This window comes from Eptatretus burgeri, chromosome 9 (genome assembly GCF_056783735.1).
Source record: "Eptatretus burgeri isolate ZD-2024b chromosome 9, Ebu_testis_v1, whole genome shotgun sequence".
Lineage (NCBI taxonomy): Eukaryota > Metazoa > Chordata > Myxini > Myxiniformes > Myxinidae > Eptatretus > Eptatretus burgeri.
Window position 1 is genome coordinate 10,095,079 of NC_140969.1, and position 13,131 is coordinate 10,108,209.

At 41.5% G+C, this 13,131-nt stretch overlaps 1 protein-coding gene across 5 annotated transcripts in view; it reads left to right on the forward strand.

Annotated features, from left to right (window-relative positions):
• The window catches only part of LOC147019510 (metabotropic glutamate receptor 8-like), a 544,678-nt gene that overhangs the window by 19,573 nt on the left and 511,974 nt on the right, over positions 1-13,131 (forward strand). For 2 of the 5 annotated variants that reach the window (XM_085894052.1, XM_085894054.1), the window contains exons 1-2: positions 2,087-2,186; positions 9,609-9,715. The gene's annotated coding sequence lies outside the window, so the exon portion shown is untranslated. Of the gene's footprint in view, positions 1-2,085; positions 2,187-9,608; positions 9,716-13,131 lie in introns of those variants that run through there. The other 3 variants (XM_085894059.1, XM_085894056.1, XM_085894058.1) reach the window with 3 other exon arrangements.

Sequence of the window (13,131 nt, forward strand, 5' to 3'; positions counted from 1 at the left end):
TGACCTTTGACCGATTTTGACCAAAATCTAATCAGCACTAGCCATCACCCTCCTGAATCACGTGGTGTAATTTGACATTGGTCGCTCCTTCTGTTCTCGAGTTATCATGCCTACAAACAAACAAACAAGCTGTCATAGACTGGTACTTACGAAATCGTCAACTTGACCTCTGATCTTGTCTAATAAAAGCTGTCTCGAGAGAAGGTAGCGACGCAAACCAGAAGTTTCTACGATGATTCTGTAACAAACCATCAAAAATCGAATGTTTTGGATGTTTGACCTCACTGTGACCTTGACCTTTGACCGATTTTGACCAAAATCTAATCAGCGCTAGCCATCACCCTCTTGAATCACGTGGTGTAATTTGACATTGGTAGCTTCTTCCGTTCTCGAGTTATCTGTACCAAACCATCAAAAATCGAATATTTGACCTCACCGTGACCTTGACCTTTGACCGATTTTGACCAAATTCTAATCAGCACTTGCCATTACCCTCCTGAATCACGTGGTGTAATTTGACATTGGGAGCTTCTTCCGTTCTCGAGTTATCGTGCCTACAAACAAACAAACAAACAAACAAACTAACAAACAAACAGAAACGGAAGGCATCAATATACTTACGAAATCTTTAGATTTTGTCAGTTACAAACAGAAACGGAAGTCATCAATATACTTACGAAATCTTTAGATTTCGTAAGTAACAAACAAACAAAGGGGTGAAAACAGTAACCTCCGATCTTCGATGGCGGAGGTTAAAAAGTGTGTGTGGGGGGGGGGTCCCCCCCACCCGCCCCATCAGAACCCATGCTCACAACACTCATTCTTCCACTCATTCCTAATCTCGGGACGAGAGAAGGAAGGATGAGGAAGACATTCTCAACAAACAGTCTTCCATTTTGAATAAAAGTTATTTTCCATTACAATTTAATGGTCAATTTACAAGTTTCTAAATCCTTTCGAACCCTGTGTGTCCTCAGTCAGCCTGCCGAGTCAATCCTCTGTCTGCTTCACTGTGAGACCCCACGGAGACCCTTCATTCTTGGCCACCACATCCAGCGCTCACTTCCCCAGAACTCCACAGGGTCCACAATAGACCCTCACGTGAACCCCGCACCTTCGGCCGCCATTTTCAGCATTGCCATGGGACCTCCCTGGGCCCACACATGACCCCTCACGAGCTGTCTCAGTGCCGGCACCCTTACCCCATTACCCCAAGGCAGCAACTATAAAATTTTCCGCAAATTGTCGTCCCCAATAGGGCTCGTGTTGATTGAAAAGGGGAACAGTTGCGTGTGCATTGGATTCATGTCTGTCTGGGGTGAGAAGGGTTGCAGATGATTTGGGAGGAGATGCAATCATGCGGTTCATTGTGAACGAGTTTTCAAGTTTGTAGAGATATTTCTGAAGGGTGCTCGCAGCCCTGACAAAATTGGAGTGTTGTGAGGAAATGATTAGATCATCTGCATACGATATAAGTAGTGAGGATGCTTGAGGGGTCGGGAGGTCATGAAGGAATATATTTAAGAGTGAGGAAGGCAGTGGAGAGCACTGTGGGATGCCGTTACGTTAGGTCGAAGTTTGAAGCAAGAGAGTATGTGGTCATTGTTTATTTGAGGTTGACAGCAGCTGAACAAAACGTTTGCGAGGCATTTCTTGTTGTTGAGATGCATAATGGTGTTGATGATTTTACTTATCTTCAAATATGGTGGGGGTACTGTATCAAAAGTATGAAATTCATGTTTATTGCCACGAGAACAGGCCTCAATGGGGGTTGTTTTGTTCTTTGTTGAAGCCATCGAGAATATGTATTGTCTTCATGTTGAGAACTGGGTGCTTGTTGAGTGTAGTGGATGAAAGCCATGCTGTGATGGGGCTAAGCTGAAGGAATGAAATGTGACATTTCGGATGAGCCTTTCCAGTATTTTTCTTGGGGTCCATAAGAGAGAAATCGGCCGATTATGATGCTGGGTTTTGGGGAGGGTTGTTCGGTTTCAGTGTTGGAAAAAGGATTGCTTTTTTTTTTTTCCACGTAGAGGGAATTTATTGTGTGTCCATGAGTGGTTGCATATTTTGCTTCGTGCATTCATGACAAAAGGGTCCAGGTGTTGGTGCAAGGTGGTGGAACTTCATTGTCAAGTTACAATTTAATTGGCCTTGTTTTGGTGATTGATCTGTTTCTGCGAACGGTAGGTTGGTGACTGATTGAGGCGTAGTAGTTGATGAGGCTGTCTGATTGCTGCTTTTTGTTTGGGATTGTGCCGTCCTGATTGATTACTGATTCGTGTGATGAGGGTGCATTATTGTGTGAGTTGTGTATGTTTGATAGATTCTGCCAGAATTTTCTGCTGTTTCTTTTATGGTCAAGGTTGCTGATGTATTTTTCCCAATTTTTCTATATTTGGCTGTTGATTGATGTGGGGACTGTGTTTGAGATATAAATTTGCTGTTGGTCATGACGGTTGGAGTCTGCCTTTTGTTTGAGAGTATTTCTTTGTTTAATCAATTGCTTTATTTATGTTGTTAAGTTGGGATTGAAATTTAGAATATGGCCTTTTAGGATAAATGTTTCGATGCCTCTGTTACTCTTTTGTAAAAACGTTTTACTGCTGTATCTATTGAATTGAATGCAAGGAAGTAAAAATTTGTAAAAGCTTGTTCTATATGTATTGTGTGAAGTTCAGCCAGTTGGCTTGGTTAAAGTGGGCGTGGTGTTATGTGGAAGGTGGAGGAGGGAGGATTCACAGACATATTGTGTTTAGAATAGTACGGAACATCACACGGAGCTAACATTCCCCTTGTAATAGCAATTTGTCTTGATGTAAGTCGAATTGTAAAACGTGCACCAAGGAGGCAGTGAGTGTTTACTTTATGGCAGCATAGAGTAAGATTGTTGTGTAAAACCTCCTGTTTTCGAGCGAGGTTGAGTGAGGATTTAGGCGTACAACAGGCACTGAAATCCATCCATCCATCCATCCAATGGGACCATACTCTGTGCAGAGCGTTGGTGCTGCCGAAGCAGTCTCCTTGGCTATTGGGCACAATCCTGGACGGGTCGCCACTCCGACACAGGATACCAGCATGCTGGCACTCATTTTGCCGACCTCGGAAGGAGGATAGGTCGAAGTAACCCTACCTGGTATTAATTCAACAGCTGAGCAGGATTTGAACTCAGGACCCTAAGATCCAAAGCCCGCCACCCGAACCATTAAGCCCAAACCAAGCATATGCACTGAAATGGCACTATAAAATATGCGGTTTACAGTGCAGTATGGATGCTTTCAAAGTGCCACACGTCGGCCAAGTGGATCTGCTGGTACCTCACAAAGGACCACAGGATGAGTAGCCTTATGTGCTGTGGATACCTCTTTGGATTATTATCAGGTCAGGCCAGATCAGATCTATGACTTGCTGCAGGTACCATGTAAACCTGTATTAACATGATTCATGGTCAGGTTGTCAGCGACTAAACCATCTTCCCCGCATGGACACCCAGCAGGATTAAAAACAAAACCTGTCAAAGGGCGGAGGAGCTCCTTGTGAGCCAACATCTAATCATATCTAGTGCCCAACTGTGTCAAGTGTCCTGCAGTTAGATTACCTTTTTCAAAGAGGTTGGTGGCAGGATTTGCACCCCAGCCACCGTAAAACCCTTCACTCTTGGTGTGGACCTTTGTCCAATGGGGATCAGCGGAGTGCTCGTCACACCCCTCATGTTTCGATTTTCCCGCTGGTCACATCACATGCCTTTTGTTTGAATGGTTTGAATTAGCAGGAACAATCAATCATCTGGGTAGCAGATGGATGGTTGTTCTGTGCGAATTATGCGGTTTTACCATGTGAGACATAATCTGCGGCGATGCTCACCATAACAGTCAGGAGGTGCATCTGATGTATAAACAACCAATGTGGTCATCATTGGTTAGATCTCTCTATCGCGTGCAGGCTGTGGCTGCATCATTGGTTGGGACGTGGCTATGCCGCTGATGCAGTGTCCCCCTTACCAGTACACTGGTGCTCATTTTTCTGACCTCGGAAGGATGACAGGCTGAGTCAACCTCCTGGTGTATTTTTAATTCAGCGGCCAACGGGGCTTGAACTCAGGACCCTAGGATCCCAAGCTGCCACCCTAACCACTAAGCCAACACCAGGCTTATTGGTTAGATAGTTATCAGAATACCATCCTGATGAGGGCAAATAAGCCTGAAATCTTGATCAGTGGTTCCATTTGATGTTTCACTGATGATGACCATATAATCTTTGTCTCTTTGACAGCGTCACCGGGCCGGAGCCTCTGTGTTGGAGGCAACGCTTTGTTGTGGACTGTTGGCCAATGGGGCGGGGATTAGCGGAGTGCTCGTCACACTTCTCATGTTTCTTTGATATATATTGTTGTGGGCCGGGGACCGGTGGCGAGAGCGACCACTAGGTGGGGGAAGTTACGTCGTCTCCCACCAGACTCCCGGAATTGTAGGCCGTCGCTCACGGATAATTCCGTGAGGCGGCAGGTCGCTTAACCGACCGTGGACGCCAATACCTCCACCGCGCAGCATAGTGTCTTTTTGTCTCGAACCAATTTACCGAATTAACCACGCAGTGTCATCTACCGGGGAACCACGCCCTCGGTACGCCTTGCCCGATCTGGATCACTCCACCAACTACCAACTACCAACCACCTTTCCGGATCGAATGCAGCCGAGTGGAACTACCAAGGACGTACCTGCTAGAATGAACAGATTATCGGGGATAAAGACCCGGCTAAACTCAGTTCCGAACCATGCTGGACAAATGAAGGAAAAGAAGAAAACAAACTGGGAACATTTCTACAATCATTTATTTTCAAGCACTTACAAAAGAAAGACACAGAGTAGACTTACGTGGGAATACAACAGGCAAGATTTACAATGATCAACTAAAAACACTTATGCAGTTCTACTTAAAGACGGCGCCACACACTCAGACGCACACTCAGACGAAAAGAAACCCAGATGTTTGCAAAGGATCTTTTTCAGCCAGAGAGGGAGGTGAGCTGAAATCGCAGTTCCTTTGGGTACCTGAATGTTGGAGGGAAGGTATGCTCCGTGGTGCGGCACCTGTCAATGGTCGTGCGGCTTGATCCACGGCCGCACGCGTGGAGACCGTGTCTGTGAAAGAGGCTGGGTCAGGTAGAGCGGAGCCTGAAGCGGGGATCAGGGTTTCCAGCTCACTCTTAAGACGAGTCACTTTCCTCACTTTCCAGCTCACTTGCTCACCCTCTCAGCACCCTCTTAGCACTCAACCAAGGAACCCTCCGACTCTCTCAGCACTCTTCCAACGAACCCTCCGACTCTCTCAGCACTCTACCCTGAGGATGGTGTCGTAATTTATTGATCTCCCTCAGCGGGGAGGGGCCTTGGTGAAGCCGACATCACTGTTCGCCCTGCTTGGACGGGCCTTCCATGGGGCCGCCCTTTTTGGGCAGGGTTTCAGCCATACAGGGAAGCCCGCCCACTCACCACGTGTTCGGACTCACCAAAAAGGAACTGCTGCGAAGATTCTGCCTCGGAAGACGAGTCGCCGGTTAGGTGAGTAGGTGAACACGCGGTTGTTCAGCCTATGCGAGAGTGGCAAGCGAGAGTCCGAATAGACAGCGGGTGAACAGTGGTATGTTGGTGGAGGGGATATAAAGATTTATTAACCTAACTAAAAAAAACATCGCAACGCACCCCTTTTAATTCTCCCACTAAACACAAGGAAGGGATCTGTCTACACATATATTTAACGGCATAACTAGCTTCTGGACAACTGTATGTTTGTATGCATACGGTTCCTTGAACCGTAAAAATATATATACATGGAACATTTCTCCTATATTTCCATTTCTATATATGTATGTATGTGTGTGTGTGTATATATATATATAAAAAAAATATATATATATAAAAAATATATATATAAAAAAATATATATGTATGTGTGTGTGTGTGTGTGTGTGTGTGTGTGTGTGTGTGTGTGTGTGTGTGTGTGTGTGTGTGTGTATATATATATATATATATATATATATATATATATATATATATATATATATATATATATATATATATATATATATATATATATATATATATATATATATATATATATATATATATATATATATATATATATATATATATATATATATATATATATATATATATATATATATATATATATATATATATATATATATATATATATATATATATATATATATATATATATATATATATATATATATATATATATATATATATATATATATATATATATATATATATATATATATATATATATATATATATATATATATATATATATATATATATATATATATATATATATATATATATATATATATATATATATATATATATATATATATATATATATATATATATATATATATATATATATATATATATATATATATATATATATATATATATATATATATATATATATATATATATATATATATATATATATATATATATATATATATATATATATATATATATATATATATATATATATATATATATATATATATATATATATATATATATATATATATATATATATATATATATATATATATATATATATATATATATATATATATATATATATATATATATATATATATATATATATATATATATATATATATATATATATATATATATATATATATATATATATATATATATATATATATATATATATATATATATATATATATATATATATATATATATATATATATATATATATATATATATATATATATATATACCATATATATATACCATATATATACCATAAATTCTCATGAAAAGAACAACAGAAGAAGAAGAAGAAGAAGAAGAAGAAGAAGAAGAAGAAGAAGAAGAAGAAGAAGAAGAAGAAGAAGAAGAAGAAGAAGAAGAAGAAGAAGAAGAAGAAGAAGAAGAAGAGACCCTTCCTTTTCCACTAATCCCCTCCCAACCGCAATTCTTGTGGAGTTGAAATGATCATTCGGGGTATAAAGTAAAGGATACAAGTTATGTATATTAGCGAGATTATGCATCAGATTAGTGGCATGACACATTAGATTAGGGATGAACTGTTTTCTTGTTGCACGTGGGTTTTATATGACTATGGGGAGCTGTATGAATGGTAAATGAAGATGGACCCCATCCTTCTCCCATTTCTGGATTCAGACTCAGGAGACTGAAGAAGGAAGGTGGGGGTAGTGGTGTGCAAATGCCTTCTGAGAGTTAACATTGAATAGCATAATGATAATTATTTCCTTTTGTGCATGCATGTACGAGCATAAGCGTGAGGTAAAAAGCCTATATGATAAGAAATGCGTAGTTATTTGTATAGCAAGCTAATGTCAGCCTTACCCACAAGTGTGTTTTCTAAAAACATGTTTCCCTTAACCATTGTCATTTTGCATTGCTTTGTATATCTGTCTTGGATGTTCTTTTGAGTGTAACTGGGCCATGAGCAGAAGAATTGGTGGGAAAAGGTAGCGGCAGTCACTTGCTTCCTGGGCTGAGAGGTTGTGACCAAGAGACCCCCACCCATGAACTGAGCCCACTGGATTAATCACAATCGTGCGTGGTGTGGCTTGTGACGTCATGGGGTGAGACTAGTCCTGAAACAATAAGGGGAGCCTGAACCGTGGGGAAGGAGAGACTATTTTGGTCCTGATGGTAGAAGCTCCATGGGGGTTTCCATCGGTACGACTGACGAGCCCTGTCTGCAGTACCTCCCTCTCCCCCAACCGAGCTGTTTGATCAAAGACGGCCGACTGATGGCCATTTTAGTTGTAAAAACCCAATGTTGAACACGTCCTCAACCATTTCTTAGACAAGCATTCACTGATCTTGTTCAACCTTGGCACACAAATGACGAATGATGGCTTACATATGCACGTCATTTTTTTTTTTCGAGATCAAATCCAAGATGGCCGACTGGCTGCCATTTCCTTACTTAACCGTGTCCCCAAACATTTCTTGAACATGGATGTTCCAATTTTATTCAACCTTGGCACAAGCACAGTGCATCATGGAATACTACATGTGCACCTCAATTTATTTTGAGATCTGAACAAGGGTGGCCCGACTGGTACACTGGCAACCATTTTATTTGTAAAACAACCCGGTATTGATGTAAAACAACCCGGTATTGAATACATCCTCAACCATTTCTCAGACATGCATTTACTGATCTTGTTCAAACTTGGCAGCAGATAATATGAATAATGCCTCACATATGCATGTCATTTTCTTTCAAAATCAGATCCAAGATGGTCGACTGGCGGCTATCTTGTAACTTACGCAATCTTTCCAAATCATATGCAATCTTCTTTGTACATGACCACTCAAGTCATTTGCCCATCCACATAAATCTTGTAAATATGGGCTGGCCCTTTAATTCCACACAAAATTAATAGAACTACAGGGGCTATGACATTTTATATATTTTTCGCCTTGTTGATTGTTTCTTCTTTCAACAGCCATTATGAGCCCATCTTTTCTTGTGGGGTCGGCCAGGGTCTTCACCAACCAGCCAGGCCTGACGTTTAACCATTTAGGGCAGGAATTTGGAATTTGGCCATGATGTTGGCAATTGCAAAAAAGCTCTTCATGAAGGACACCATGGGATCTTTAATGCCCACCATCGAATGCTGGCAGACAGGACTCCCAGTTTAACATCCAACCGAAGGACAGCACACACATTGATGAATCACCCTGTCTGTAAAACACCGAGCTGACAGTTTACAGCTGGGTCTGGAATCTCATCAAGGCGAGACAGCTTAGAGGCAAGTGTGCAAACCTCGAGGCCATCTTGCCAGCCCTCGACTGTTTTATTGATTAAAACAGTTAAAGTATACAATTTATGTAATTTGCAAGGCCAAATTCCTGCCCTAAATAACGATGGGAAGGCAATTGCAAACAATTATGGCCGTGACCTCTCACCCCAGGCAGCGAGTGTTCGACTGCCGTCACCTTCTCCTGCCAAGTATTGTGACCGTGGCACAATATAAAAATATACAGATTCTTAATCTAATGTTAATTTTTATTCACTTACAGAACAGATTTCTTGGTAAACATACTTTTGAAACACCTGAATATATATATATATATATATATATATATATATATATATATATATATATATATATATATATATATATATATATATATATATATATATATATATATATAAGCAGTATGTGTGTATTTTGTTTATTCTGCATTGTGCAAAGTATATGTTGACATAACATGGTTTTCAGGTAACATGGTTCAAATAAGTTTCTTTGTAGACAATGAAATTAAAAAGAAAAAGGGACCAGCTCTTAGTCGATAGCTTGAGCTTCTGTGTATCTCAAACACAATAGCAATTTCCTCGCAGCTGTTGAACTATTAATGTTCAATTTGATTCATCCCCCCCCCCCCAACCTTCTTCTTTTCATTCTCGTCTCCTTTTTTCTGTGCTATATATCAGCCCCCTGGGCCATATGGTCACACAAACACCAAGGATGAGTGAAGACCTAATGATCCACTTGCAAAGTAATTTTCTCCTCCTTTTTCTTGCAGTGAAAGATTGTACCAGTACCACAACCATCCTCACTGCCTGCCGACATCACTACGACTGGTACCAAAGCTATCATTACCATTTGATTGTGGATTGATTAAATGACACGGTAATGTTTAATGCCACCTTACTCTTTTACCTTGTGTTGTTCACCTTACGAGACACCTTCTGGATCTCTGCTTGCCCACTTCTCAATCTGTGTCAGCATAAGCATGTTGTATTTCAAAAAAATATTTGTCTTGTTTTGTGATTCACTAATGTACTTTATGAGTTTGTATACTTTGTAAAGGAGAACAACGATCATGATTTCCAAATGTAAAGTCACTTTTTCACACTTTATCTCCCTGGCTGACACTTTTTCAAGGATATCTAATCATCTTTAACATTCGGTTCAAAATGTTCTCAGGAAGCCTGGTGTTGGCTAAATGATGAAAGGCGATTGGCTTAAGATCTTTTGATCTTGAGTTTGAGCCCCTATCATGCCGTTAAATAACTTTGCTGTTGTGGGCAACGTATGATGTGCTTCCATCACCAGCAAACTTGAGGGTGTGGGGGTTCTTGAAGAAGGAGAGCTGCTATTGGTGTGGAAGCTGGGGAATGATGCAGCATGCACTGAGTGCATGCTCAGTAGCATTGGCAACAGGTAGATATAGATGGTGGCACAATCAAGTGCTGGCGGTGGTACTGGAGATGGTGCACCAAGAGTTGAGGAGATCGAGAAAGAGGAGAATGGAGGAGTTGGAGGAGACCGATGGGAGAGAGGTGGTGTTTGTGAAAGAGTGCCAGGTGGTAAGAGGTGGAAGGAGGAGAATGAGGTGGAAGGAAAGAGGTCTGCTGATTTATTGTGATTGGCAGGTAGTGACAGACCTAAAGCCACAAATGGTATTCCTGGAGAAGATCTGTGTGACAAGGTTGCAGCCTTGTCTTTGGTTGGTTGCAGCCAACCTAACATTGTCGTCTGGTCAGATACAACAATGCAGGTCATCTTGGAGGAGTTGTCACGACCTTGGGAAGAAAACATTGAGGAGGTGCATGAGTGGAAAGTATAGTGAGATGGAGGTAGCATGTCAGGAGAAGGGTTGGCAAGTTTCTTGTCAGCCATTTGAGGTGGGTGGGGTGTAGAGGGTATATTGGCAATTCCTTTTCTGCATTTCTTGCTCGATTTGGAGTGTGTGGAATGGAAAAAAGGAGTCAGGGTGAGATTGGCCCAGGTTGCCTTGAAAGGCTGACTTTGGATCTATAGGAAGTTTATGTAGGCAGGTCGAACGCGGTAGGCTGAGTGAGATTGGGTGGTCGTTCTTTTAGCCCTAAAAAGGGGTAGTGACTGAACGTGGAAGGATATGGAGATACTGTCTATGTGGTTTTGTGTATGGTTGTTGTTTTGAGCAGTGTATCTTCTGAGGCTAGTTGGTTGGTTGTGTGTTTTGCTGTTGAGTGGTGTGTGTTGTACGTCAAGGTGGTTGGTTGGTTGCTCCAACATATATTTTCGGTGCTGTGGAATCTGGGAGTGGAATCTGTTGTTTTATGGTTGTAGTTTGTGTTCTTGCTGACTGGGGGTGGCGGTATGTGTGCATCCGAGTGTATTTGCTGCATATGGAGGCATATGTGCCCCTCCTGGCACACCTTAGCTGACCGTGTCGAGAATGAAGGTCTGAAACGGGATGATGCTGAGGACTTCGACTGATGACCCGGTCAGCAAAGCACAATTGTGACCCAGGTGTGTTTTGAAATTGCGAATATACAGTGTTTCGTATAGATTCTATATTTATATACACTGTTGAAAGTGTGTGTATATGTATATATATGTATATATATATATATATATATATATATATATATATATATATATATATATATATCCTCTTCTTCTTCTTTCGGCTGCTCCCGTTAGGGGTCGCCACAGCGGATCATCCGTATGATCCGCATAGTGATTTGGCACAGGTTTTACGCCGGATGCCCTTCCTGACGCAACCCTGGTCGCCTCTTATGACACAGGGATATGTATATATATATATATATTATATTTCTTGTTCTTCTTTAACAGCCACCATTATCCCACCTTTCTGGTGGGTCGGTTTTGGCCCAAGTCTTCACGAACTGACTGGCCAGGCCTGACGTTCGACTAGTCAGAGCAGGAATTTGGAATTTGCCCATGGTGCTGGCGATAGCTTGCCCACTGTTTTCAGAGGACACCATGGGATCTTTCACTTCCACAAACTAATGCTGGCAGACAGGACGCCTGTTTAATGTCAATCCGAGGGATGGTGCACACATTGATGAATCACCCTGCCTGTGAAACACGAGACTGACAGTTTGCAGCTAGGTCAGGAATCAAACCCAGGCAAGACAGCTTCGAGTTGAGTGTGCATACCTTGAAGCCATTCTTTTAGGTTTTATTGGATATACAGTGGGGAGAACAAGTATTTGATACACTGTCGATTTTGCTGGTTTTCCCACTTACAAAGCACGTAGAGGTCTGTTATTTTTATCATAGGTACACTTCAACTGTGAAAGACAGAATCTGAAACAAAAATCCTGAAAATCACATTGTATGATTTTAAAATAATTTATTTGCATTTTATTGCATGAAATAAGTATTTGATCACCTACCAACCAGTAAGAATTCCAGCTCTCACAGACCTGTTAGTTTTGTCTTTAAGAGGCCCTCCCATTCTCCACTCATTTCCTGTATTAACTGCACCTGTTTGAACTCGTTATCTGCATAGAAGACAGCTGTCCACACTCAATCAATCACACTCCAACCTCTCCTCAATGGGCAAGACCAGAGAGCTGTCTAAGGACATCAGGGACAAAATTGTAGTCTTGCACAAGGCTGGGATGGGCGACAGGACAATAGGCAAGCAGCTTGGTGAGAATGCAACAACTGTTGGCGCAATTATTAGAAAATGGAAGAAGTTCAAGATAACAGTCAATCTCCCTCGGTCTGGGGCTCCATGCAAGATCTCACCTCGTGGAGCCTCAATGATCATGAGAAAGGTGAGGGATCATCCCAGAACTACACGCAGGACCTGGCCAATGACCTGAAGAGAGCTGGGACCACAGTATCAAAGAAAATCATAAGTAACACTCTACGCCGGCATGGATTAAAATCCTGCAGCGCACGCAAGGTCCCTCTGCTCAAGCCAGCGCATGTCCAGGCCCGTCTGAAGTTTGCCAATGCCATCTGGATGATCCAGAGGAGGAATGGGAGAAGGTCATGTGGTCTGATGAGACCAAAATAGAGCTTTTTGGTTTAAACTCCACTCGCCGTGTTTGGAGGAAGAAGAAGGATGAGTACAACCCCAAGAACGCCATCCCAACCGTGAAGCATGGAGGTGGAAACTTCATTCTTTGGGGATGCTTTTCTGCAAAGGGGACAGGACGACTGCACCGTATTGAGGGGAGGATGGATGGGGCCATGTATCGCGAGATCTTGGCCAACAACCTCCTTCCCTCAACAAGAGCATTGAAGATGGGGCGTGGCTGGGTCTTCCAGCATGACAACGTCCCAAAACACACAGCCAG